Genomic DNA, 27,715 nt, shown 5'->3' with positions numbered 1-27,715 from the left:
GCATCTTATACAAAAATATGGGATGGAGAAAACTACATACATCATGACACCGAACTCGAACGGGAGCTCACTTCGGCGAACCGACCTCGAGCCGAACCGGGACCGGTTCGCTCATCTCTAGTTATGGGTGGAAAAGATTCCATGTTGGTTTTCAGCTGAGCTGCTCTCCCAACAAGTAAATCTCTGTTGCTCTCTGCCTTTGTTTTGACCTCCTCGGGTACAACGGAGGAAACCTTTCTAAAAGACCTGTTGTAGATGAACAGAAGGAGCATAGCTGGGCTGTGTTGACCAGGAGGATGAACCATCCGATAGAATACACCAAAAATTCCTTCGAGCCAGAATTGAACCAGCGACCTAAGGATTGCTAATTTACTGCTACAGTCCTCCGCTCTACCAGCTGAGCTATCGAAGGCATGTTATGCTCACGGATGAAAGCCTCCTAGTTTTAGCTGTTGGAGCCTTGAGCATGAGGTAAAAAGAATCTCTCTACTACCATGTGAAAAAAACAAAATCAGCTTTGGAGAATGCGGGCATCGATCCCGCTACCTCTCGCATGCTAAGCGAGCGCTCTACCACTTGAGCTAATCCCCCCGGCATGGTAGACTTGCCTTTACTTTCTTCCCACACCCTGTGGTGGCTTTCACATAAAGTCAGGTGTGAAGTTGCATTGTTACATGACAACTGATTTCTGAAAAGTAGATCCCTTTTTTTTTTTTTTTTTTTTAAGTGCGGATACCATTTTGCCATAGTAGAAGATCATCGGAGGAGTTTATATTGTGACGGGTGGCTTATGAATACACCCGGGCTATAGGAAACGCTGTGACGTGGGGAATTCTTCTTTGTCCATCAGCAAGCGATGAGCAGGGATTTGGGCCTTTGGTTTATATTTTTGATCAGAAACGCGTTTGTGTTGACAGAAGAGATTTGGCGACTTCTATAAAAATGATCTCTTGGCAGAGGATGGTTTCAATCCATCGACCTCTGGGTTATGGGCCCAGCACGCTTCCGCTGCACCACTCTGCTGCTGGATGCTACTACCTTGAGGAGAATTTTACTTATCGACTGACTTTTAAAAAGTGACTAGAAGGGAGGGTGTCTATGGGATGGAATCCGACAGCAGGATCTTATTGTCGGCAACTTGAGCTCTACTGAGCACCGGCAATTGTCTCTTTGTTTTTGCTGATTTCTTTTTGTCATATCATGTTCAAAGGTTCCCCTGAGGAACCTGCGCCTGGCCTGGCTGGGAGTTCCTGTGGGAAGGCCAGACATCTGAGTCTCTGTGGCGCAATCGGTTAGCGCGTTCGGCTGTTAACCGAAAGGTTGGTGGTTCAAGCCCACCAAGGGACGTGGGCCACTTTTGCTTGAGTAGCATGCTACAGGGGAAGAAGATTCCTCGTTGGCTTTCATCTGCTCTTCCAATAAAAAGCCCTGTTGCTCGCTACCTATCTTTTGAACTCCCTAGATATAACAGAAGAGACCTTTCTTAAAGTGCTCTTTGTCGATAGAGGGAAGGAGATTAGCCGTGTTTTCCCAGGAACCATGGTCTCTTTTGCTGGCATCGCATGTTATGGGTGGAAAAGATTCCATGTTGGTTTTCAGCTGAGCTGCTCTCCCAACAAGTAAATCTCTGTTGCTCTCTGCCTTTGTTTTGACCTCCTCGGGTACAATGGAGATAACCTTTCTAAAAGACCTGCTGTAGATGGACAGAAGGAGCATAGCTGGGCTGTGTTGACCAGGAGGATGAACCATCCGATAGAATACACCAAAAATTCCATCGAGCCGGAATTGAACCAGCAACCTAAGGATTGCTAATTTACTGCTACAGTCCTCTGCTCTACCAGCTGAGCTATCGAAGGCTTGTTTTGCTGATGGATGAAAGCCTCCTAATTTTAGCTGTTGGAGCCTTGAGCATGAGGTAAAAAGAAACTCTCTACTACCATGTGAAAAAAACAAAATCAGCTTCGGAGAATGCGGGCATCGATCCCGCTACCTCTCGCATGCTAAGCGAGCGCTCTACCACTTGAGCTAATCCCCCCAGCATGGTAGACTTGCCTTTACTTTCTTCCCACACTCTGTGGTGGCTTTCACATAAAGTCAGGTGTGAAGTTGCATTGTTACATGGCAACTGATTTCTGAAAAGTAGAGCTCTTTTTTTTTTTTTTTTTTTTTTTTTAAAGTGCGGATACCATTTTGCCATAGTAGAAGATCATCGGAGGAGTTTATAGGTTTATAGGGTGACGGGTGGCTTATGAATACACCCGGGCTATAGGAAATGCTGTGACGTGGGGAATTCTTCTTTGTCCATCAGCATGCGATGAGCAGGGATTTGGGCCTTTGGTTTATATTTTTGATCAGAAACGCGTTTGTGTTGACAGAAGAGATTTGGCGACTTCTATTAAAATGATCTCATAGCAGAGGATGGTTTCGATCCATCGACCTCTGGGTTATGGGCCCAGCACGCTTCCGCTGCGCCACTCTGCTGCTGGATGCTACTACCTTGAGGAGAATTTTACTTATCGACTGACTTTTGAAAAGTGACTAGAAGGGAGGGTGTCTATGGGATGGAATCCGACAGCAGGATCTTATTGTCGGCAACTTGAGCTCTACTGAGCACCGGCAATTGTCTCTTTGTTTTTGCTGATTTCTTTTTGTCATATCATGTTCAAAGGTTCCCCTGAGGAACCTGCGCCTGGCCTGGCTGGGAGTTCCTGTGGGAAGGCCAGACATCTGAGTCTCTGTGGCGCAATCGGTTAGCGCGTTTGGCTGTTAACCGAAAGGTTGGTGGTTCAAGCCCACCAAGGGACGTGGGCCATTTTTGCTTGAGTAGCATGCTACAGGGGAAGAAGATTCCTCGTTGGCTTTCATCTGCTCTTCCAATAAAAAGCCCTGTTGCTCGCTACCTATCTTTTGAACTCCCTAGATATAACAGAAGAGACCTTTCTTAAAGTGCTCTTTGTCGATAGAGGGAAGGAGCTTAGCCGTGTTTTCCCAGGAACCATGGTCTCTTTTGCTGGCATCGCATGTTATGGGTGGAAAAGATTCCATGTTGGTTTTCAGCTGAGCTGCTCTCCCAACAAGTAAATCTCTGTTGCTCTCTGCCTTTGTTTTGACCTCCTCGGGTGCAACGGAGGAAACCTTTCTAAAAGACCTGTTGTAGATGGACAGAAGGAGCATAGCTGGGCTGTGTTGACCAGGAGGATGAACCATCCGATAGAATACACCAAAAATTCCTTCAAGCCGGAATTGAACCAGCGACCTAAGGATTGCTAATTTACTGCTACAGTCCTCCGCTCTACCAGCTGAGCTATCGAAGGCATGTTATGCTCATGGATGAAAGCCTCCTAGTTTTAGCTGTTGGAGCCTTGAGCATGAGGTAAAAAGAATCTCTCTACTACCATGTGAAAAAAACAAAATCAGCTTTGGAGAATGCGGGCATCGATCCCGCTATTTCTTGCATGCTAAGCGAGCGCTCTACCACTTGAGCTAATCCCCTCGGCATGGTAGACTTGCCTTTACTTTCTTCCCACACCCTGTGGTGGCTTTCACATAAAGTCAGGTGTGAAGTTGCATTGTTACATGGCAACTGATTTCTGAAAAGTAGATCCCTTTTTTTTTTTTTTTTTTTAAGTGCGGATACCATTTTGCCATAGTAGAAGATCATCGGAGGAGTTTATAGGGTGACGGGTGGCTTATGAATACACCCGGGCTATAGGAAATGCTGTGACGTGGGGAATTCTTCTTTGTCCATCAGCATGCGATGAGCAGGGATTTGGGCCTTTGGTTTATATTTTTGATCAGAAACGCGTTTGTGTTGACAGAAGAGATTTGGCGACTTCTATAAAAATGATCTCTTAGCAGAGGATGGTTTCGATCCATCGATCTCTGGGTTATGGGCCCAGCACGCTTCCGCTGCGCCACTCTGCTGCTGGATGCTACTACCTTGAGGAGAATTTTACTTATCGACTGACTTTTGAAAAGTGACTAGAAGGGAGGGTGTCTATGGGATGGAATCCGACAGCAGGATCTTATTGTCGGCAACTTGAGCTCTACTGAGCACCGGCAATTGTCTCTTTGTTTTTGCTGATTTCTTTTTGTCATATCATGTTCAAAGGTTCCCCTGAGGAACCTGCGCCTGGCCTGGCTGGGAGTTCCTGTGGGAAGGCCAGTCATCTGAGTCTCTGTGGCGCAATCGGTTAGCGCGTTCGGCTGTTAACCGGAAGGTTGGTGGTTCAAGCCCACCCAGCGACGTGGGCTACTTTTGCTTGAGTAGCATGCTAAAGGGGAAGAAGATTCCTCGTTGGCTTTCATCTGCTCTTCCAATAAAAATCCCTGTTGCTCGCTACCTATCCTTTGAACTCCCTAGATACAACAGAAGAGACCTTTCTTAAAGTGCTCTTTGTCGATAGAGGGAAGGAGCTTAGCCGTGTTTTCCCAGGAACCATGGTCTCTTTTGCTGGCATCGCATGTTATGGGTGGAAAAGATTCCATGTTGGTTTTCAGCTGAGCTGCTCTCCCAACAAGTAAATCTCTGTTGCTCTCTGCCTTTGTTTTGACCTCCTCGGGTACAACGGAGGAAACCTTTCTAAAAGACCTGTTGTAGATGGACAGAAGGAGCATAGGTGGGCTGTGTTGACCAGGAGGATGAACCATCCGATAGAATACACCAAAAATTCCTTCAAGCCAGAATTGAACCAGCGACCTAAGGATTGCTAATTTACTGCTACAGTCCTCCGCTCTACCAGCTGAGCTATCGAAGGATTGTTTTGCTCATGGATGAAAGCCTCCTAGTTTTAGCTGTTGGAGCCTTGAGCATGAGGTAAAAAGAAACTCTCTACTACCATGTGAAAAAAAACAAAATCAGCTTTGGAGAATGCGGGCATCGATCCCGCTACCTCTCGCATGCTAAGCGAGCGCTCTACCACTTGAGCTAATACCCCCAGCATGGTAGACTTGCCTTTACTTTCTTCCCACACCCTGTGGTGGCTTTCACATAAAGTCAGGTGTGAAGTTGCATTGTTACATGGCAACTGATTTCTGAAAAGTAGATCCCTTTTTTTTTTTTTTTTTTTTTTTTTTTTTTTTAAGTGCGGATACCAATTTGCCATAGTAGAAGATCATCGGAGGAGTTTATAGGGTGACGGGTGGCTTATGAATACACCCGGGCTATAGGAAATGCTGTGACGTGGGGAATTCTTCTTTGTCCATCAGCATGCGATGAGCAGGGATTTGGGCCTTTGGTTTATATTTTTGATCAGAAATGCGTTTGTGTTGACAGAAGAGATTTGGCGACTTCTATAAAAATGATCTCTTAGCAGAGGATGGTTTCGATCCATCGACCTCTGAGTAATGGGCCCAGCACGCTTCCGCTGCGCCACTCTGCTGCTGGATGCTACTACCTTGAGGAGAATTTTACTTATCGACTGACTTTTGAAAAGTGACTAGAAGGGTGTCTATGGGATGGATTCCGACAGCAGGATCTTATTGTCGGCAACTTGAGCTCTACTGAGCACCGGCAATTGTCTCTTTGTTTTTGCTGATTTCTTTTTGTCATATCATGTTCAAAGGTTCCCCTGAGGAACCTGCGCCTGGCCTGGCTGGGAGTTCCTGTGGGAAGGCCAGTCATCCGAGTCTCTGTGGCGCAATCGGTTAGCGCGTTTGGCTGTTAATCGAAATGTTGGTGGTTCAAGCCCACCCAGGGACGTGGGCCACTTTTGCTTGAGTAGCATGCTACAGGGGAAGAAGATTCCTCGTTGGCTTTCATCTGCTCTTCCAATAAAAAGCCCTGTTGCTCGCTACCTATCTTTTGAACTCCCTAGATACAACAGAAGAGACCTTTCTTAAAGTGCTCTTTGTCGATAGAGGGAAGAAGCTTAGCCGTGTTTTCCCAGGAACCATGGTCTCTTTTGCTGGCATCGCATGTTATGGGTGGAAAAGATTCCATGTTGGTTTTCAGCTGAGCTGCTCTCCCAACAAGTAAATCTCTGTTGCTCTCTGCCTTTGTTTTGACCTCCTCGGGTACAACGGAGGAAACCTTTCTAAAAGACCTGTTGTAGATGGACAGAAGGAGCATAGCTGGGCTGTGTTGACCAGGAGGATGAACCATCCGATAGAATACACCAAAAATTCCTTCGAGCCGGAATTGAACCAGCGACCTAAGGATTGCTAATTTACTGCTACAGTCCTCCGCTCTACCAGCTGAGCTATCGAAGGCATGTTTTGCTTAAGGATGAAAGCCTCCTAGTTTTAGCTGTTGGAGCCTTGAGCATGAGGTAAAAAGAAACTCTCTACTACAGTGTGAAAAAAACAAAGTCAGCTTTGGAGAATGCGGGCATCGATCCCGCTACCTCTCGCATGCTAAGCGAGCGCTCTACCACTTGAGCTAATCCCCCCGGCATGGTAGACTTGCCTTTACTTTCTTCCCACACCCTGTGGTGGCTTTCACATAAAGTCAGGTGTGAAGTTGCATTGTTACATGGCAACTGATTTCTGAAAAGTAGATCCCTTTTTATTTTTTTTAAGTGCGGATACCATTTTGCCATAGTAGAAGATAATCGGAGGAGTTTATAGGGTGACGGGTGGCTTATGAATACACCCGGGCTATAGGAAATGCTGTGACGTGGGGTATTCTTCTTTGTCCATCAGCATGCGATGAGCAGGGATTTGGGCCTTTGGTTTATATTTTTGATCAGAAACGCGTTTGTGTTGAACTCCCGAGTTAGAATGGAGAAGACCTTTGGAAAAGAGCTCTTTGTATGTGGACGGAAGCAGCTTAGCTGGGCTGTGTTTATCCAGGGGCGATGGTCTCTTTGGCTCGAGTAGCATACTAGGGGTGTAAAAGGTTCCACGTTAGCTTTCGGCGGAGCTGCTCTCCCAACAAAAAACTCTCTGTTGCTTTGTGCTTATGTTTTGAACTCCTCAGGTACAACGGAGGAGACACTTCTAGAAGAGCTATTTGTAGGTGGACAGATGGAGCATAGCTGGGCTGTGTTTACTAGCAGGATGAGCCCTCCGATAATATTTGCAAACATCCTTCAAGCTGGAATTGAAACAGCAACCCAAGGATTCGCTAATTTACTTCTACAGTCTTCGGCTCTACCAGCTGAGCTATTAAAGGCTTGTCTTGGCCTTGGTTGAAAGCCTCCTAGTTTTAGCTGTTGGAGTTTTGAGCATGAGGTGAAAAGACAATCACTGCTACCATGTGAAAAAAAGTCAGCTTTGGAGAATGCGGGCATCAATCCTCTCACAGCCTCAAAGCCTCTCACATGCGAAGCGAGCGCTCTACCACTTGAGCTAATTCCCCTGGCGTGACAGTTGTGCCTTTAGTTTCTTGCCACACTTCATAGGGATTTTCTTATCATGTCAGGTGAGAAGCTGCATTGTTATATGGTATTTTTTTTCTGCAAGAATAGCTTTTTTTTTTTTTTTCTTAAGTGTGAGTTCCATGTTGCCATAGTAGAAGATCATCGGAGGACTTTACAAGGTGAAGGGTGGCTTCCAAATACATGCACGCCTCTTCCAAGCAAAGCCTTTACATATCTACGGAGAAGACAAAAAACTCTCTGTTGATTTGTGCTTACGTTTTGATCTCCTCACTCCTCAGGTACAATGGAGGAGACCTTTCTAGAAGAGCTGTTTGTAGGTGGACGGAACGAGCATAGCACCAGCCAGATGAACCTTCAGATAGAATGCGCAAAACTCCTTTGAGCCGAAATTGAACCAGCGACCTAAGGATTGCTAACTTTCTTCTACAGTCCTCCGCTCTACCAGCTGAGCTATCGAAGGCTTGTTTTGGCTTTGATCGAAAGCCTCCTAGTTTTAGCTGTTGGAGATTTGAGCATGAGGTAAAAAGACAATCACTGCTACCATGTGAAAAATAACTTTTGGAGAATGCAGGCATCGATCCCGCTGCCTCTCGCATGCAAAGCGAGCGCTCTACCACTTGAGCTAATCCCCCTGGCATGACAGGTCTGCCTTTAGTTTCTTGCCACACTTCACGGTGATTTTCACATCATGTCAGGTATGAAGCTGCAATGCTATATGGCAATTTTTATGTAAGAATAGCTTGCTTTTTTTTTTAAAGTGTGAGTTCCATTTTACCATAGTAGAAGATCATCGGAGGGATTTAAAAGGTGAAGGGTGGCTTACAAATACATGCACACCTCTTCCAAGCAAACCCTTTACATATCTACGAAGAACCGAGGGGTAAGCAATAAAAAACCCCTTAATAGTTTGGAGACGAAAGTTGCAATGTAGCACAATATCAGTCTCAAGCAGAGTCATTGACCTTTTCGGTTGTGGTGCTCAAAAACTCGGATTATAGCAAATGCTGGGACGTGGTGAATTCCTTCTGGTTCTTTAGCACGTTATGACCAGGGACTTGGGCCTATAGTTTTATTTGTGATCAGAAATGCGTTTGCCGTTGACAAAAGAGTTTTGGTTAAATATAATGATAACCTGTATAAAAAGAATCAATTAGCAGAGGATGGTTTTGATCCATCGACCTCTGGGTTATGGGCCCAGCACGCTTCCGCTGCACCACTCTGCTGCCGGTGGTCTGTTCGTTGAGAAGGTCTATTTATCGACTGACTTTTCAAAAGTGGCTAAAATGTATTTGGTCTTTGTGATGGAATCCATCAGCAGGAGCTTATTGTCGGCGCCTCGAGTCCTTCTGAGCATCAGCAATTGTCTCTTTGTTTTTGCTGATTTCTTTTTGTCATATCATGTTAAAAAGTTGATCTGAGAAACCTGTGCCTGGCCTTCCTGGCTGAGAGTTCCTGTAGGAAGATCTGTTTGCGTCTCTGTTGCGCAATTGGTTAGCGTGTTCGGCTGTTAACCGAAAGGATGGTGGTTCAAGCCCACCCAGGGACGATGGTCTTTTTTGCTTAAGTAGCAGCCTATGTACGAGTGAAGAAGGTTCCACGTCGTCTTTCAATTGCTCTCCCGACAAATAACTCTGTTGCTCGCTGCCTACGTTTTGAACTCCCGAGTTAGAATGGAGGAGACCTTTGGAAAAGAGCTCTTTGTATGTGGAAGGAAGCAGCTTAGCTGGGCTGTGTTTATCCCGGGACGATGGTATCTTTTGCTCGAGTAGCATACTAGGGGTGTAAAAGGTTCCACGTTAGCTTTCGGCGGAGCTGCTCTCCCAACAAAAAACTCTGTTGCTTTGTGCTTACGTTTTGAACTCCTCAGGTACAACGGAGGAGACCCTTCTAGAAAAGCTGTTTGTAGGTGGACAGATGGAGCATAGCTGGGCTGTGTTTACTAGCAAGATGAGCATTCCGATAGAATTCGCAAACATCCTTTGAGCTGGAATTGAACCAGCAACCCAAGGATTTGCTAATTTACTTCAACAGTCTTTGGCTCTACCAGCTGAGCTATTGAAGGCTTGTCTTGGCCTTGGTTGAAAGCCTCCTAGTTTTAGCTGTTGGAGTTTTGAGCATGAGGTGAAAAGGCAATCACTGCTACCATGTGAAAAAAATCAGCTTTGGAGAATGCGGGCATCGATCCCGCTACCTCTCACATGCGAAGCGAGCGCTCTACCACTTGAGCTAATCCCCCTGGCGTGACAGTTGTGCCTTTAGTTTCTTGCCACACTTCATAGGGGTTTTCTTATCATGTCAGGTGAGAAGCTGCATTGTTATATGGTATTTTTTTCTGCAAGAATAGCTTTTTTTTTTTTTTTAAGTGTGAGTTCCATGTTGCCATAGTAGAAGATCATCGGAGGACTTTACAAGGTGAAGGGTGGCTTCCAAATACATGCACGCCTCTTCCAAGCAAAGCCTTTACATATCTACGGAGAAGACAAAAAACTCTCTGTTGATTTGTGCTTACGTTTTGATCTCCTTAGGTACAACGGAGACCTTTCTAGAAGAGCTGTTTGTAGGTGGACGGAACGAGCATAGCTGGGCTGTGTTTACCAGCCAGATGAACCTTCCGATAGAATGCGCAAAACTCCTTCGAGCCGGAATTGAACCAGCGACCTAAGGATTGCTAACTTTCTTCTACAGTACTCCGCTCTACCAGCTGAGCTATCGAAGGCTTGCTTTGGCCTTGCTCGAAAGCCTCCTAGTTTTAGCTGTTGGAAATATGAGCATGATGTAAAAAGACAATCACTGCTACCATGTGAAAAATAACTTTTGGAGAATGCGGGCATCGATCCCGCTGCCTCTTGCATGCAAAGCAAGCGCTCTACCATTTGAGCTAATCCCCCTGGCATGACAGGTCTGCCTTTAGTTTCTTGCCACACTTCACGGTGATTTTCTCATCATGTCAGGTATGAAGCTGCAATGCTATATGGCAATTTTTATGTAAGAATAGCTTGCTTTTTTTTTAAAGTGTGAGTTCCATTTTACCATAGTAGAAGATCATCGGAGGAGTTTAAAAGGTGAAGGGTGGCTTACAAATACATGCACACCTCTTCCAAGCAAACCCTTTACATATCTACGAAGAACCGAGGGGTAAGCAATAAAAAACCCCTTAATAGTTTGGAGACGAAAGTTGCAATGTAGCACAATATCAGCTCTCAAGCAGAGCCATTGACCTTTTCGGTTGTGGTGCTCAAAAACTCGGATTATAGCAAATGCTGGGACGTGGTGAATTCCTTCTGGTCCTTTAGCACATTATGACCAGGGATTTGGGCCTATAGTTTTATTTGTGATCAGAAATGCGTTTGCCGTTGACAAAAGAGTTTTGGTGAAATATAATGATGACCTGTATAAAAAGAATCAATTAGCAGAGGATGGTTTCGATCCATCGACCTCTGGGTTATGGGCCCAGCACGCTTCCGCTGCACCACTCTGCTGCCGGTGGTCTGTTCGTTGAGAACGTCTATTTATCGACTGACTTTTCAAAAGTGGCTAAAATGTATTTGGTCTTTGTGATGCAATCCATCAGCAGGAGCTTATTGTCGGCGCCTCGAGTCCTCCTGAGCATCAGCAATTGTCTCTTTGTTTTTGCTGATTTCTTTTTGTCATATCATGTTAAAAAGTTGATCTGAGAAACCTGTGCCCGGCCTGCCTGGCTGAGAGTTCCTGTAGAAAGATCTGTTTGTGTCTCTGTTGCGCAATTGGTTAGCGTGTTCGGCTGTTAACCGAAAGGATGGTGGTTCAAGCTCACCCAGGGACGATGGTCTTTTTTGCTTAAGTAGCAGCCTATGTACGAGTGAAGAAGGTTCCACGTCGTCTTTCAATTGCTCTCCCGACAAATAACTCTGTTGCTCGCTGCCTACGTTTTGAACTCCCGAGTTAGAATGGAGGAGACCTTTGGAAAAGAGCTCTTTGTATGTGGAAGGAAGCAGCTTAGCTGGGCTGTGTTTATCCCGGGACGATGGTATCTTTTGCTCGAGTAGCATACTAGGGGTGTAAAAGGTTCCACGTTAGCTTTCGGCGGAGCTGCTCTCCCAAAAAAAACTCTCTGTTGCTTTGTACTTACGTTTTGAACTCCTCAGGTACAACGGAGGAGACCCTTCTAGAAGAGCTGTTTGTAGGTGGACAGATGGAGCATAGCTGGGCTGTGTTTACTAGCAGGATGACCATTCCGATAGAATTCGCAAACATCCTTTGAGCTGGAATTGAACCAGCAACCCAAGGATTTGCTAATTTACTTCAACAGTCTTTGGCTCTACCAGCTGAGCTATTGAAGGCTTGTCTTGGCCTTGGTCGAAAGCCTCCTAGTTTTAGCTGTTGGAGTTTTGAGCATGAGGTGAAAAGGCAATCACTGCTACCATGTGAAAAAAATCAGCTTTGGAGAATGCGGGCATCGATCCCGCTACCTCTCACATGCGAAGCGAGCGCTCTACCACTTGAGCTTATCCCCCTGGCGTGACAGTTGTGCCTTTAGTTTCTTGACACACTTCATAGGGGTTTTCTTATCATTTCAGGTGAGAAGCTGCATTGTTATATGGTATTTTTTTCTGCAAGAATAGCTTTTTTTTTTTTTTAAGTGTGAGTTCCATGTTGCCATAGTAGAAGATCATCGGAGGACTTTACAAGGTGAAGGGTGGCTTCCAAATACATGCACGCCTCTTCCAAGCAAAGCCTTTACATATCTACGGAGAAGACAAAAAACTCTCTGTTGATTTGTGCTTACGTTTTGATCTCCTTAGGTACAACGGAGGAGACCTTTCTAGAAGAGTTGTTTGTAGGTGGACGGAATGAGCATAGCTGGGCTGTGTTTACCAGCCGGATGAACCTTCCGATAGAATGCGCAAAACTCATTCGAGCCATAATTAAACCAGCAACCTAAGGATTGCTAACTTTCTTCTACAGTCCTCCGCTCTACCAGCTGAGCTATCGAAGGCTTGTTTTGGCCTTGATCGAAAGCCTCCTAGTTTTAGCTGTTGAAGTTTTGAGCATGAGGTAAAAAGACAATCACTGCTTCCATGTGAAAAATAACTTTTGGAGAATGCGGGCATCGATCCCGCTGCCTCTCGCATGCAAAGCGAGCGCTCTACCACTTGAGCTAATCCCCCTGGCATGACAGGTGTGCCTTTAGTTTCTTGCCAAACTTCATGGTGATTTTCTCATCATGTCAGGTATGAAGCTGCAATGCTATGTGGCAATTTTTATGTAAGAATAGCTTGCAGTTTTTTTTAAAGTGTGAGTTCCATTTTACCATAGTAGAAGATCATCGGAGGAGTTTAAAAGGTGAAGGGTGGCTTACAAATACATGCACACCTCTTCCAAGCAAACCCTTTACATATCTACAAAGAACCGAGGGGTAAGCAATAAAAAACCCTTAATAGTTTGGAGACGAAAGTTGCAATGTAGCACAATATCAGTCTCAAGCAGAGCCATTGACCTTTTCGGTTGTGGTGCTCAAAAACTCGGATTATAGCAAATGCTGGGACGTGGTGAATTCCTTCTGGTCCTTTAGCACATTATGACCAGGGATTTGGGCCTATAGTTTTATTTGTGATCAGAAATGCGTTTGCCGTTGACAAAAGAGTTTTGGTTAAATATAATGATGACCTGTATAAAAAGAATCAATTAGCAGAGGATGGTTTCGATCCATCGACCTCTGGGTTATGGGCCCAGCACGATTCCGCTGCGCCACTCTGCTGCCGGTGGTCTGTTCTTTGAGAAGGTCTATTTATCGACTGAATTTTCAAAAGTGGCTAAAATGTATTTGGTCTTTGTGATGGAATCCATCAGCAGGAACTTATTGTCGGCGCCTCGAGTCCTTCTGAGCATCAGCAATTGTCGCTTTGTTTTTGCTGATTTCTTTTTGTCATATTATGTTAAAAAGTTGATCTGAGAAACCTGTGCCTGGCCTGCCTGGCTGAGAGTTCCTGTAGGAAGATCTGTTTGCGTCTCTGTTGCGCAATTGGTTAGCGTGTTCGGCTGTTAACCGAAAGGTTGGTGGTTCAAGCTCACCCAGGGACGATGGTCTTTTTTGCTTAAGTAGCAGCCTATGTACGAGTGAAGAAGGTTCCACGTCGTCTTTCAATTGCTCTCCCGACAAATAATTCTGTTGCTCGCTGCCTACGTTTTGAACTCCCGAGTTAGAATGGAGGAGACCTATGGAAAAGAGCTCTTTGTATGTGGAAGGAAGCAGCTTAGCTGGGCTGTGTTTATCCCGGGACGATGGTATCTTTTGCTCGAGTAGCATACTAGGGGTGTAAAAGGTTCCACGTTAGCTTTCGGCGGAGCTGCTCTCCCAACAAAAAACTCTGTTGCTTTGTGCTTACGTTTTGAACTCCTCTGGTACAACGGAGGAGACCATTCTAAAAGAGCTGTTTGTAGGTGGACAGATGGAGCATAGCTGGGCTGTGTTTACTAGCAGGATGAACCCTCCGATAGAATTCGCAAACATCCTTCAAGCTGGAATTGAAACAGCAACCCAAGGATTTGCAAATTTACTTCTACAGTCTTTGGCTCTACCAGCTGAGCTAATAAAAGCTTGTCTTGGCCTGGGTTGAAAGCCTCCTAGTTTTAGCTGTTGGAGTTTTGAGCATGAGGTGAAAAGGCAATCACTGCTACCATGTGAAAAAAATCAGCTTTGGAGAATGCGGGCATCAATCCCGCTGCCTCTCACATGCGAAGCGAGCGCTCTACCACTTGAGCTAATTCCCCTGGCGTGACAGTTGTGCCTTTAGTTTCTTGCCACACTTCATAGGGATTTTCTTATCATGTCAGGTGAGAAGCTGCATTGTTATATGGTATTTTTTTTCTGCAAGAATAGCTTTTTTTTTTTTTTTTTTTTTTTTTGTTTTTTAACTGTGAGTTCCATGTTGCCATAGTAGAAGATCATCGGAGGACTTTACAAGGTGAAGGGTGGCTTCCAAATACATGCACGCCTCTTCCAAGCAAAGCCTTTACATATCTACGGAGAAGACAAAAAACTCTCTGTTGATTTGTGCTTACGTTTTGATCTCCTCAGGAACAACGGAGGAGACCTTTCTAGAAGAGCTGTTTGTAGGTGGACGGAACGAGCATAGCTGGGCTGTGTTTACCAGCCAGATGAACCTTCCGATAGAATGCGCAAAACTCCTTCGAGCCGGAATTGAACCAGCGACCTAAGGATTGCTAACTTTCTTCTACAGTACTCCGCTCTACCAGCTGAGCTATCGAAGGCTTGCTTTGGCCTTGCTCGAAAGCCTCCTAGTTTTAGCTGTTGGAGTTATGAGCATGATGTAAAAAGACAATCACTGCTACCATGTGAAAAATAACTTTTGGAGAATGCGGGCATCAATCCCGCTGCCTCTTGCATGCAAAGCGAGCGCTCTACCATTTGAGCTAATCCCCCTGGCATGACAGGTCTGCCTTTAGTTTCTTGCCACACTTCACGGTGATTTTCTCATCATGTCAGGTATGAAGCTGCAATGCTATATGGCAATTTTTATGTAAGAATAGCTTGCTTTTTTTTTAAAGTGTGAGTTCCATTTTACCATAGTAGAAGATCATCGGAGGAGTTTAAAAGGTGAAGGGTGGCTTACAAATACATGCACACCTCTTCCAAGCAAACCCTTTACATATCTATGAAGAACCGAGGGGTAAGCAATAAAAAACCCCTTAATAGTTTGGAGACGAAAGTTGCAATGTAGCACAATATCAGCTCTCAAGCAGAGCCATTGACCTTTTCGGTTGTGGTGCTCAAAAACTCGGATTATAGCAAATGCTGGGACGTGGTGAATTCCTTCTGGTCCTTGAGCACATTATGACCAGGGATTTGGGCCTATAGTTTTATTTGTGATCAGAAATGCGTTTGCCGTTGACAAAAGAGTTTTGGTGAAATATAATGATGACCTGTATAAAAAGAATCAATTAGCAGAGGATGGTTTCGATCCATCGACCTCTGGGTTATGGGCCCAACACGCTTCCGCTGCGCCACTCTGCTGCCGGTGGTCTGTTCGTTGAGAAGGTCTATTTATCGACTGACTTTTCAAAAGTGGCTAAAATGTATTTGGTCTTTGTGATGGAATCCATCAGCAGGAGCTTATTGTTGGCGCCTCGAGTCCTCCTGAGCATCAGCAATTGTCTCTTTGTTTTTGCTGATTTCTTTTTGTCATATTATGTTAAAAAGTTGATCTGAGAAACCTGTGCCTGGCCTTCCTGGCTGAGAGTTCCTGTAGGAAGATCTGTTTGCGTCTCTGTTGCGCAATTGGTTACTGCGTTCGGCTGTTAACCGAAAGGTTGGTGGTTCAAACTCACCCAGGGACGATGGTCTTTTTTGCTTAAGTAGCAGCCTATGTACGAGTGAAGAAGGTTCCACATCGTCTTTCAATTGCTCTCCCGACAAATAGTTCTGTTGCTCGCTGCCTACGTTTTGAACTCCCGAGTTAGAATGGAGGAGACCTTTGGAAAAGAGCTCTTTGTATGTGGACGGAAGCAGCTTAGCTGGGCTGTGTTTATCCCGGGACGATGGTCTCTTTTGCTCGAGTAGCATACTAGGGGTGTAAAAGGTTCCACGTTAGCTTTCGGCTGAGCTGCTCTCCCAACAAAAAACTCTGTTGCTTTGTGCTTACGTTTTGAACTCCTCTGGTACAATGGAGGAGACCATTCTAAAAGAGCTGTTTGTAGTTGGACAGATGAAGCATAGCTGGGCTGTGTTTACGAGCAGGATGAACCCTCCGATAAAATTCGCAAACATCCTTCGAGCTGGAATTGAACCAGCAACCCAAGGATTTGCTAATTTACTTCTACAGTCTTCGGCTCTACCAGCTGAGCTGTTGAAGGTTTGTCTTGGACTTGGTTGAAAGCCTCCTAGTTTTAGCTGTTGGAGTTTTGAGCATGAGGTGAAAAGGCAATCACTGCTACCATGTGAAAAAAAATCAGCTTTAGAGAATGCGGGCATCGATCCCGCTACCTCTCACATGCGAAGCGAGCGCTCTACCACTTGAGCTAATCCCCCTGGCGTGACAGTTGTGCCTTTAGTTTCTTGCCACACTTCATAGGGATTTTCTTATCATGTCAGGTGAGAAGCTGCATTGTTATATGGTATTTTTTTTCTGCAAGAAAAGCTTTTTTTTTTTTTTTTTAAGTGTGAGTTCCATGTTGCCATAGTAGAAGATTTTCGGAGGACTTTACAAGGTGAAGGGTGGCTTCCAAATACATGCACGCCTCTTCCAAGCAAAGCCTTTACATATCTACGGAGAAGACAAAAAACTCTGTTGATTTGTGCTTACGTTTTGATCTCCTTAGGTACAACGGAGGAGACCTTTCTAGAAGAGCTGTTTGTAGGTGGACGGAACGAGCATAGCTGGGCTGTGTTTACCAGCCGGATGAACCTTCAGATAGAATGCGCAAAACTCCTTCGAGCCGGAATTGAACCAGCGACTTAAGGATTGCTAACTTTCTTCTACGGTCCTCCGCTCTACCAGCTGAGCTATCGAAGGCTTGTTTTGGCCTTGATCGAAAGCCTCCTAGTTTTAGCTGTTGGAGTTTTGAGCATGAGGTAAAAAGACAATCACTGCTACCATGTGAAAAATAACTTTTGGAGAATGCGGGCATCAATCCCGCTGCCTCTCGCATGCATAGTAGAAGATCATCGGAGGAGTTTAAAAGGTGAAGGGCAGCTTACAAATACATGCACACCTCTTCCAAGCAAACCCTTTACATATCTACGAAGAACCGAGGGGTAAGCAATAAAAACCCCTTAATAGTTTGGAGACGAAAGTTGCAATGTAGCACAATATCAGTCTCAAGCAGAGCCATTGACCTTTTCGGTTGTGGTGCTCAGAAACTCGGATTATAGCAAATGCTGGGACGTGGTGAATTCCTTCTGGTCCTTTAGCACGTTATGACCAGGGATTTGGGCCTATAGTTTTATTTGTGATCAGAAATGCGTTTGCCGTTGACAAAAGAGTTTTGGTGAAATATAATGATGACCTGTATAAAAAGTGGCGCAGCGGAAGCGTGCTGGGCCCATAACCCAGAGGTCGATGGATCGAAAATTGATTCTTTTTATACAGGTCATCATTATATTTCGTCAAAACTCTTTTGTCAACTGTGATACAAATGAGACAAATATGAGTGTGTGATTGGATTAGAATAGGTATCCAGTTTTCAGAATAGGTGATTATGGAAGTCATGCTGTCCATATGCTACAATCCACGAGTGTTATGCCTGAACATGAGGAGTTAACTTGGTGAAAACATCATACCAGTGAACTTTGACATGTTAGACAATAGCAAACAAACCTTACAAACAAACTTTTAGGTTATGTTAGTAAGAGTAAACCTTAAAGCATTGCGTGGTGGTTAAATCATGAAACTTAAGTAGATGTTATACAATAGCAAACAAACCTTACAAACAAACTTTGGGTTATGTTAGTAAGAGACAACCTTGAAGCACTGTGTGGTGGTTAATCATAAAACTTAAGTAAAACTTTAACTTTGGTAAAGTTACTGATGATTTTGCTAAAACTACGCAGCCGTGATGGAGGAGGATGTGAGAGCTGTGTATAAAAAAGGGGACCCTGTTCAGCGAGATGGGGAACATTCCAGGAGGTACAGTGGACACACTTCTTCTGTGATGGTGATACCAGAGTATTTCCTTCTCGCTGACCGTGGTCCCTCCGGTGGGAAGTGATGCTACAATATTTCGGTAATTATTGATGCTTTATTTCTCTATATACTATGATTTATATTGACTGTATGATTTACATTAATTGAATCAATAGAACAGGGTAATATTGTTTCTGTCATTCCATAATTGAACATTATCCTGATGCTATCTTAATAAATTGTTACATTATTGTTTTACCATAAAACTGTATCCAGTGTGCCTAATTTGTATATTAGTGAGCGCTACGTAAGTAAAGGCGTATCCGCCCTGTTACTTTGACGTGGTAAGACATAAATTGGCGTAGTCGGCAGGATAGTGAATATCTGGAAGGGTGCATTTGAGTGGTATCTTAGAAGAAGGTAAACGTTATGTAATATAATCCATGGAATAGATTGATTTTGTAGGTTGTTTCTTTTTGGCAACAATCCAGATCTTTATAATTCCAAAGGTGTAAAAGTTTTTAAGAAAATTGTTTATAGGAAATAATCCTCCTGTCCTAATTTATTTTCAAGCAAGAGAATAATTTGTTGGCATTAGGCCAAAAGTTTTGGCTTTTTGGCACAAAGCCAGGAAAAATGTTTAAGAAAGGGAAGAAGGAGGAGGATTGTGTGGAGATCCCTGGCTCGACCAAGGCTCCGCATTATTGTTATAGCACAGGAGATGCGTTGTTGTGGATTGGCAGAACCCTGGGAGAATAAGCTCAAGGGTTCAGAACCCCATGATGTTGTTTCTGTACTCATGAAGGTCCCTGCAAAAGGCAGGTGATGCAACCCCCCATGATGTTGTTTTTGTACTCATGGGGGTCCCTGCAAAAGGCAGGTGATGTAGTTTCATTGGGGAGATGCAATGAGCCTCTCGATGTTGTTAAATTACTCGAGGGTTTCCCTGCAAAGTCAGGTGATGCAGTTTCATTGGGGAGACGCAATTGGGCGTTAGCCTCAGAACCCCATGATGTTGTTACTGTACTCATGGGGGTCCCTGCAAAGTCAGGTGATGCAGTTTAATTGGGGAGACGCAATTATGCGTTAGCCTTAGAACCCCATGATGTTGTTTCTGTACTCATGGGGGTCCCCGTAAAGGCGGGTGATGTGTCTTTAGGACGATGTATGTGGATTTTGCTCAGTGCCTACCGAGTTATGCTTGAGCGGAATACCAATATACAAAGAAAGTGCTCACAAATGGAACAAAAAGTAGTTGAGATCGGAGGACAAAAAGTGGTGTTAGAATGTAATACTCGCTTACTCCGTGACAAGTTGGAACATTATCAGAATGTTGCAGAAAAAGCTAGTGAAGGTAGCTCAAAACAAGCATAAAAAACGCAGAGGTAGAGTTAACAAAGAAAAGGTGCATAAAAGTATTGCATCAGCCTCTGTAGCCTGGGATCTGGATCATTGGGATGGGGATGTGTGGAATACCACCTCCTCTGATGAGGATTGGGAAGATTTCCCAGATCCTACTATTGATCCACCCAGGAGGATTACTATGAAATCCATTAAAAAGAGATCAGAAAGAATAGAATATGAAACAACACGAGTCCAAGCATGGGGCGGTGGGGGAATCCTCATTATGATGAGGATGGACAGCCCATCTAGGTAGAGAATGTAAAACCTCATATCCGCAGTCGAGTGACTGTGGAAGATTTTTCCCAAAATGAGATAGATATCTTGAAACGCTTGGGAACAGAGCAAGTGGGGAAGAGTGTGGCAGACTCCCCTACTCACGAGCTAGAGTCTGCATCAGATAGTGATGCATAAGTAGCCAGCCAAGCCCCTATTTAGATAAAAAAGGATGAACGTCTCTATGTAAATTTGCAAATTCATTAGAAAGGGGGGAATATTCAAAGAGTCCCTGCTTTAATTGATACAGGGGCGGAGGCTACTTTGATTTATGGAAATCCAAAAAAGTATAAAGGTCCCAAGATTAAAATTGCTGGGCTAGGAGGAAAAGTAACAATGGGTGTACAAACCCAGGTTGCTTTAAAAATAGGGAACTTACTCATCAGAACATTCAGTGTGTTTGTTGTCCCTATCCATGAATATATCTTGGTCCATAGATATATTGAAGGGAATGACCCTGTATCTGAAGGAAGGAACATTTTCCTTTGGGGTCCAAAAACAGGATCTTGTACATTGTAATACAATAATGGTGGGCAAAGTTAAAATGCCACCAATTCATGTTCCCCCAGCTACTAAAATGGTAGCTATGAAACAGTACAGGATCCAAGGGGGTCATAAAGAAATTGGGGAAACCATCAAAGAATTAGTGGGAGTAGGAGTAATGCATCCTACAACCACTACATGGAATAACCCAATTTGGCCAGTAAAAAAAAAGTGATGTATCATGGAGAATGACAGTGGATTACCGGGAGTTGAATAAGCATACTCCTCCCTTGACCGCTGCTGTTCCTGATACTATCACTATTGTTGAAAATATTCAAAGTCATGATGGTACCTGGTATGGTGTAATAGGCTTGGCTAATGTCTTTTTCGCAATACCAATAGAGGAGAAGGCGCAAGATCAGTTTGCCTTCACATGGCTAGGGAGGCAGTACACTTTCACTAGGTTGTCTCAGGGTTGGATTCATAGTCCAACTATCTGTCATCGGATGGTGGCCGAACACTTGGATGAGTTCCCATTGTCTGCAGAAATGCAGTTTTCTCATTATATCAATGATATAAAGATGAAGGGAAAAGATGAGTAGCCAGTAAAAGATCAGCTGACCAAATTACTCTCACTGAGATCCAAAGGGTGGGAGATTAATGATGCTAAGGTCCAAGGACCGGCTCAGTCAGTCAAGTTCCTAGGAATCCAATGGAACAAGGGACATAGGGAAATTCTACCCAAGGCAAGACAGAAAATAATTAATTTCCCTATTTTAAAGTCAAAACAAGAGACCCAATCATACATTGGTCTTTTTGGCTTCTGGAGACAGCATATCCCATATTTGGGGCAATTGATGGCTCCATTGTACAAAGTGACTCGGAAAAAGTCTGAGTTTCAATGGAGTGAGGAACAACAAAATGCTTTTAAAATGGCCAAAGAGGCCATTCAATAACTGTAGACTTGTGGCCAATTAAGAAAGGGGACATTTAATTAAATGTTTCCGTGCAACACCTGTATGCAAATTGAGCATTGTGGAAAAAGCAAGGGGCAAAGAGAGTTCCCCTTGGCTTTTGGAACCGTAAATTGCCAAATGCAGGAGAAAAATATACCCCATTTGAGCAACAGCTACTAGCGTGCTATTGGGTGCTAGTGGAAACTGAACAAATGACAATAGGACATTTAGTCCTATTAAGACCTCAGATACTCATAATGCAATTGGTATTATCAAAACCTAAAACCAACAGGGTAGAACATGCTCAGGAACAAAGTATCATTCAATGGAAATGGTACATTTCAGAAAGGGCAAAGAAAGGAGAAGGTGGAGTTGCCACCTTACATGAAAAAATTGCTGAAATATCAGAGGATCCAGGAGTGAATCCTCTCCAAGCAGCTCAAATGGAAGAATATTCAGTCAAATGGAGACAGAGCTATTCTGACTTGTCAGAAGATCAACAGAGGCATGCCTGATTCACAAATGGATCTGCCAGGTATGTCAATGGAAAAAGACAGTGGAAAAGTGTAGCATACGATCCAAAGTTGGAAAAACACATTACCATGGAGGGAGAGGTAAAGAGCAGTCAGTATGCTGAAAAGTATGCGGTCTTCCTTGCTGTAGTTTTGAGCAAGGACATGAATGTCATTTGTTCACGGACTCCTGGTCAGTGGCAAATGATTAGCCACCTGAATGATGGGGTGGAAAAGACATAATTGGTTGATCCATGGTAAAAAGGTGTAGGGTAAAGAGGTATGGCAAATTCTTGAAGAACTAATTCAGAATACCAAAACAACTGTGTTTCATGTAGATGCATATACCTATTGACTCACTTGAACGTCTGTTTAATTCCAAAGCAGATAAAGCAGCTGCAATACTCAAAACAACCACTGAAGGAGAAAAAGCAGTAGTACCAGAGAGATCTACCCCTTTGTCTGCCGGGTTGGATCTTCATTCTACTAAGGTTGTGTTAATAACACCAGGTAAGGTGGGAGTTATTCCCACAGGTTTTGGATGTTAGATTCTGAAAGGACATTATGGGCAAATAGCTACAAGATCTAGTTTTAACATTAAAAGGAGCAGTGGTGGTGGGTGGAGTAATTGATTTAGATTATCAAGGTGAAATTAAAGTAATAATGATCAATATGGGTGAAGAACCTTTGATTATTGAAAAAGATCAGCGAATGACACAGATGCTGCTGATACCTGTATCTTTAGCCCAGGCTGAGGAAGGAAGCGTTCCTACTGAATTAACCCTTAGAGGAGACAAGGGGTTTGGGTCCTCAAATATCACTAATGTAGGTGTCAAAATCTGGATCCAAAATGTTCAAGGACCGCCTTCTGAGGCTGAGGTCATTGCAGTAGGGAAAGATCATACCCTATTATTAATAAGACCTGGGGTTGAGAAATGGGAGTATGTTCCTCAAGAAAAATGTTATTTGCGGGAATAATACTTGTGTCTCTTGATTTCAGAAGTGAAAATCAGTTTATGGAATCCTTGGTGCAGAATTGTTGGTCAATCTAGAAAATGAAGTGTCAGATGTAGTGGCTATGGGTCCTGGTACTCCCTTTTGTGGATGGATGGAAGAATTTCTACCAGGAGAAGCCAATGGCCAATCAATTCTTAATACATCATCAAGTGATTTCTGAGGCATTGAACAACAGTCAACATATGGATTGCTGGATATGAACCCACTCTCCGGATGGGTAAATCTTCCTTGGTGGCAAGGAAACATGAGGAGAACTAATACAAACTTACAATATTTGGCATTTCAAGGAGGATCATGGGTGCCAAGAAATAAAAACAGGATTGACTAAATTGGGAACTGTAACCATGGACAACATTCAAATAAGTTTCAAATCAACTTTAAATACGGCGGATGCTTTTAAACCTATATTGCTGGCAAGGTTTATTCACAATAATTCATGGACATTTACTAAAATGTTTGTGAACAGGACTAATGAATCTTGTAGTAATATACAAGGGAATTTGATGTGTAATGAGTCGTCTGAATACACACCAGGACAAGAAACTTGTGCTAATCCAGATGTGGGTTATTGTAGTCCTGTTGGACAAAGCCCTGGTTGGTGTGATTTAGTTTATCGATTAATATTGAAACATTAATAGAAAAGATAAAAACTGTATGAACAATGAATGTTTATGTTGTTTGAACAAGTGGGTCTTGTGTTCAATAATGGTATGATGCTCGGAGACAAAAGAGACCAAAACGTTTTGATGGTTTCGTGTAGCAATGGTCATGCATAACATCAATAATCAAGGACCGATTGTGATACAAATGAGACAAATATGAGTGTGTGATTGGATTAGAATAGGTATCCAGTTTTCAGAATAGGTGATTATGGAAGTCATGCTGTCCATATGCTACAATCCACGAGTGTTATGCCTGAACATGAGGAGTTAACTTGGTGAAAACATCATACCAGTGAACTTTGACATGTTAGACAATAGCAAACAAACCTTACAAACAAACTTTGAGGTTATGTTAGTAAGAGTAAACCTTAAAGCATTGCGTGGTGGTTAAATCATAAAACTTAAGTAGATGTTATACAATAGCAAACAAACCTTACAAACAAACTTTGGGTTATGTTAGTAAGAGACAACCTTGAAGCACTGTGTGGTGGTTAATCATAAAACTTAAGTAAAACTTTAACTTTGGTAAAGTTACTGATGATTTTGCTAAAACTACGCAGCCGTGATGGAGGAGGATGTGAGAGCTGTGTATAAAAAAGGGGACCCTGTTCAGCGAGATGGGGAACATTCCAGGAGGTACAGTGGACACACTTCTTCTGTGATGGTGATACCAGAGTATTTCCTTCTCGCTGACCGTGGTCCCTCCGGTGGGAAGTGATGCTACAATATTTCGGTAATTATTGATGCTTTATTTCTCTATATACTATGATTTATATTGACTGTATGATTTACATTAATTGAATCAATAGAACAGGGTAATATTGTTTCTGTCATTCCATAATTGAACATTATCCTGATGCTATCTTAATAAATTGTTACATTATTGTTTTACCATAAAACTGTATCCAGTGTGCCTAATTTGTATATTAGTGAGCGCTACGTAAGTAAGGGCGTATCCGCCCTGTTACTTTGACGTGGTAAGACATCAACGGCAAACGCATTTCTGATCAAAAATAAAACTATAGGCCCAAATCCCTGGTTATAACGTGCTAAAGGACCAGAAGGAATTCACCACGTCCCAGCATTTGCTATAATCCGAGTTTTTGAGCACCACAACCGAAAAGGTCAATGGCTCTGCTTGAGACTGATATTGTGCTACATTGCAACTTTCGTCTCCAAACTATTAAGGGGTTTTTTATTGCTTACCCCTCGGTTCTTTGTAGATATTTAAAGGGTTTGCTTGGAAGAGGTGTGCATGTATTTGTAAGCCACCCTTCACCTTTTAAACTCCTCCGATGATCTTCTACTATGGTAAAATGGAACTCACACTTTAAAAAAAAAAAGCAAGCTATTCTTACATAAAAATTGCCATATAGCATTGCAGCTTCATACCTGACATGATGAGAAAATCACCGTGAAGTGTGGCAAGAAACTAAAGGCAGACCTGTCATGCCAGGGGGATTAGCTCAAGTGGTAGAGCGCTCGCTTTGCATGCGAGAGGCAGCGGGATCGATGCCCGCATTCTCCAAAAGTTATTTTTCACATGGTAGCAGTGATTGTCTTTTTACCTCATGCTCAAAACTCCAACAGCTAAAACTAGGAGGCTTTCGATCAAGGCCGAAACAAGCCTTCGATAGCTCAGCTGGTAGAGCGGAGGACTGTAGAAGAAAGTTAGCAATCCTTAGGTCGCTGGTTCAATTCCAGCTCGAAGGAGTTTTGCGCATTCTATCGGAAGGTTCATCAAGCTGGTAAACACAGCCCAGCTATGCTCGTTCCGTCCACCTACAAACAGCTCTTCTAGAAAGGTCTCCTCCGTTGTACCTGAGGAGATCAAAACGTAAGCACAAATCAAAAGAGAGTTTTTTGTCTTCTCCGTAGATATGTAAAGGCTTTGCTTGGAAGAAGCGTGCATGTATTTGGAAGCCACCCTTCACCTTGTAAACTCCTCCGATGATCTTCTACTATGGCAACATGGAACTCACACTTTAAAAAAAAAAAAAAAAAAAGCTATTCGTGCAGAAAAAAAATACCATATAACAATGCAGCTTCTCACCTGACATGATAAGAAAATCCCTATGAAGTGTGGCAAGAAACTAAAGACACAACTGTCACGCCAGGGGGATTAGCTCAAGTGGTAGAGCGCTCGCTTCGCATGTGAGAGGTAGCGGGATCGATGCCCGCATTCTCCAAAGCTGATTTTTTTCACATGGTAGCAGTGATTGCCTTTTCACCTCATGCTCAAAACTCCAACAGCTAAAACTAGGAGGCTTTCAACCAAGGCCAAGACAAGCCTTCAACCGCTCAGCTGGTAGAGCCGAAGACTGTAGAAGTAAATTAGCAAATCATTGGGTTGCTGGTTCAATTCCAGCTCGAAGGATGTTTGTGAATTCTATCGGAGGGTTCATCCTGCTAGTAAACACAGCCCAGCTATGCTCCATCTGTCCACCTACAAACAGCTCTTCTAGAAGGGTCTCCTCCGTTGTACCTGAGGAGTTCAAAACATAAGCACAAAGCAACAGAGGGTTTTTTGTTGGGAGAGCAGCTCCGCCGAAAGCTAACGTGGAACCTTTTACACCCGTAGTATGCTACTCGAGCAAAAGAGACCATCGTCCCTGGATAAACACAGCCCAGCTAAGCTGCTTCCTTCCACATACAAAAAGCTCTTTTCCAAAGGACTCCTCCATTCTAACTCGGAAATTCAAAACGTAGGCATCGAGCAACAGAACTATTTGTCGGGAGAGCAATTGAAAGACGACGTGGAACCTTCTTCACTCGTACATAGGCTGCTACTTAAGCAAAAAAGACCATCGTCCCTGGGTGGGCTTGAACCACCAACTTTTGGTTAACAGCCAAACGCGCTAACCAATTGCGCCACAGAGACGCAAACAGATCTTCCTACAGGAACTCTCAGCCAGGCAGGCCAGGCACAGGTTTCTCAGATCAACTTTTTAACATAATGTGACAAAAAGAAATCAGCAAAAACAAAGAGACAATTTCTGATGCTCAGGAGGACTCGAGGCGCCGACAATAAGCTCCTGCTGATGGATTCCATCACAAAGACCAAATACATTTTAGCCACTTTTGAAAAGTCAGTCGATAAATAGACCTTCTCAATGAACAGACCACTGGCAGCAGAGTGGCGCAGCGGAAGCGTGCTTGGCCCATAACCCAGAGGTCGATGGATCGAAACCATCCTCTGCTAATTGATTCTTTTTATACAGGTCATCATTATATTTCACCAAAACTCTTTTGTCAACGGCAAACGCATTTCTGATCAAAAATAAAACTATAGGCCCAAATCCCTGGTCATAACGTGCTAAAGGACCAGAAGGAATTCACCACGTCCCAGCATTTGCTATAATCCGAGTTTTTGAGCACCACAACCGAAAAGGTCAATGGCTCTGCTTGAGACTGATATTGTGCTACATTGCAACTTTCGTCTCCAAACTATTAAGGGGTTTTTATTGCTTACCCCTCGGTTCTTTGTAGATATGTAAAGGGTTTGCTTGGAAGAGGTGTGCATGTATTTGTAAGCCACCCTTCACCTTTTAAACTCCTCCGATGATCTTCTACTATGGTAAAATGGAACTCACACTTTAAAAAAAAAAGCAAGCTATTCTTACATAAAAATTGCCATATAGCATTGCAGCTTCATACCTAACATGATTAGATAATCACCGTGAAGTGTGGCAAGAAACTAAAGGCAGACCTGTCATGCCAGGGGGATTAGCTCAAGTGGTAGAGCGCTCGCTTTGCATGCGAGAGGCAGCGGGATCGATGCCCGCATTCTCCAAAAGTTATTTTTCACATGGTAGCAGTGATTGTCTTTTTACCTCATGCTCAAAACTCCAACAGCTAAAACTAGGAGGCTTTCAATCAAGGACAAAACAAGCCTTCGATAGCTCAGCTGGTAGAGCGGAGGACTGTAGAAGAAAGTTAGCAATCCTTAGGTCGCTGGTTCAATTCCGGCTCGAATGAGTTTTGCGCATTCTATCGGAAGGTTCATCCGGCTGGTAAACACAGCTCAGCTATGCTCGTTCCGTCCACCTACAAACAGCTCTTCTAGAAAGGTCTCCTCCGTTGTACCTGAGGAGATCAAAACGTAAGCACAAATCAAAAGAGAGTTTTTTGTCTTCTCCGTAGATATGTAAAGGCTTTGCTTGGAAGAGGCGTGCATGTATTTGGAAGCCACCCTTCACCTTGTAAACTCCTCCGATGATCTTCTACTATGGCAACATGGAACTCACACTTTAAAAAAAAAAAAAAAAAGCTATTCTTGCAGAAATAAAATACCATATAACAATGCAGCTTCTCACCTGACATGATAAGAAAATCCCTATGAAGTGTGGCAAGAAACTAAAGGCACAACTGTCACGCCAGGGGAATTAGCTCAAGTGGTAGAGCGCTCGCTTTGCATTTGAGAGGTAGCGGGATCGATGCCCGCATTCTCCAAAGCTGATTTTT

General features: G+C 43.6%; 1 protein-coding gene and 13 non-coding genes across 14 annotated transcripts in view; 5 read left to right on the top strand and 9 right to left on the bottom strand.

Annotated features, from left to right (window-relative positions):
* Positions 1-518: 518 nt before the first annotated feature.
* TRNAA-AGC (transfer RNA alanine (anticodon AGC)) lies at positions 519-591 on the bottom strand. Its single transcript has one exon. It is a non-coding gene; the product is annotated as a tRNA-Ala (tRNA).
* A 1,371-nt stretch (positions 592-1,962) lies between these two features.
* Positions 1,963-2,035, bottom strand: TRNAA-AGC (transfer RNA alanine (anticodon AGC)). The gene has a single exon. It is a non-coding gene; the product is annotated as a tRNA-Ala (tRNA).
* A 1,193-nt stretch (positions 2,036-3,228) lies between these two features.
* TRNAY-GUA (transfer RNA tyrosine (anticodon GUA)) lies at positions 3,229-3,314 on the bottom strand. Its single transcript is given in 2 exon segments — positions 3,229-3,264; positions 3,278-3,314. It is a non-coding gene; the product is annotated as a tRNA-Tyr (tRNA).
* Positions 3,315-4,864: 1,550 nt separating this feature from the next.
* TRNAA-AGC (transfer RNA alanine (anticodon AGC)) lies at positions 4,865-4,937 on the bottom strand. Its single transcript has one exon. It is a non-coding gene; the product is annotated as a tRNA-Ala (tRNA).
* A 1,187-nt stretch (positions 4,938-6,124) lies between these two features.
* Positions 6,125-6,210, bottom strand: TRNAY-GUA (transfer RNA tyrosine (anticodon GUA)). The gene is given in 2 exon segments: positions 6,125-6,160; positions 6,174-6,210. It is a non-coding gene; the product is annotated as a tRNA-Tyr (tRNA).
* Positions 6,211-6,316: 106 nt separating this feature from the next.
* TRNAA-AGC (transfer RNA alanine (anticodon AGC)) lies at positions 6,317-6,389 on the bottom strand. Its single transcript has one exon. It is a non-coding gene; the product is annotated as a tRNA-Ala (tRNA).
* A 3,096-nt stretch (positions 6,390-9,485) lies between these two features.
* Positions 9,486-9,558, bottom strand: TRNAA-CGC (transfer RNA alanine (anticodon CGC)). The gene has a single exon. It is a non-coding gene; the product is annotated as a tRNA-Ala (tRNA).
* Positions 9,559-10,137: 579 nt separating this feature from the next.
* On the bottom strand, positions 10,138-10,210 carry TRNAA-UGC (transfer RNA alanine (anticodon UGC)). The gene has a single exon. It is a non-coding gene; the product is annotated as a tRNA-Ala (tRNA).
* A 2,186-nt stretch (positions 10,211-12,396) lies between these two features.
* TRNAA-UGC (transfer RNA alanine (anticodon UGC)) lies at positions 12,397-12,469 on the bottom strand. Its single transcript has one exon. It is a non-coding gene; the product is annotated as a tRNA-Ala (tRNA).
* Positions 12,470-17,456: 4,987 nt separating this feature from the next.
* LOC142297319 (uncharacterized) overlaps positions 17,457-27,715 on the top strand; it is a 38,999-nt gene continuing 28,740 nt past the window's right edge. Inside the window, exons 1-2 of the mRNA XM_075341556.1 lie at positions 17,457-18,044; positions 21,960-22,082. The gene's annotated coding sequence lies outside the window, so the exon portion shown is untranslated. The remainder of the gene's footprint in view (positions 18,045-21,959; positions 22,083-27,715) is intronic.
* TRNAA-UGC (transfer RNA alanine (anticodon UGC)) lies at positions 24,707-24,779 on the top strand. The gene has a single exon. It is a non-coding gene; the product is annotated as a tRNA-Ala (tRNA).
* Positions 24,879-24,964, top strand: TRNAY-GUA (transfer RNA tyrosine (anticodon GUA)). Its single transcript is given in 2 exon segments — positions 24,879-24,915; positions 24,929-24,964. It is a non-coding gene; the product is annotated as a tRNA-Tyr (tRNA).
* Positions 25,368-25,440, top strand: TRNAA-CGC (transfer RNA alanine (anticodon CGC)). The gene has a single exon. It is a non-coding gene; the product is annotated as a tRNA-Ala (tRNA).
* TRNAA-UGC (transfer RNA alanine (anticodon UGC)) lies at positions 26,972-27,044 on the top strand. Its single transcript has one exon. It is a non-coding gene; the product is annotated as a tRNA-Ala (tRNA).

The sequence above is a fragment of the Anomaloglossus baeobatrachus genome, chromosome 3 (genome assembly GCF_048569485.1).
Source record: "Anomaloglossus baeobatrachus isolate aAnoBae1 chromosome 3, aAnoBae1.hap1, whole genome shotgun sequence".
NCBI lineage: Eukaryota > Metazoa > Chordata > Amphibia > Anura > Aromobatidae > Anomaloglossus > Anomaloglossus baeobatrachus.
This window is presented reverse-complemented; position numbering and strand designations above follow the sequence as displayed.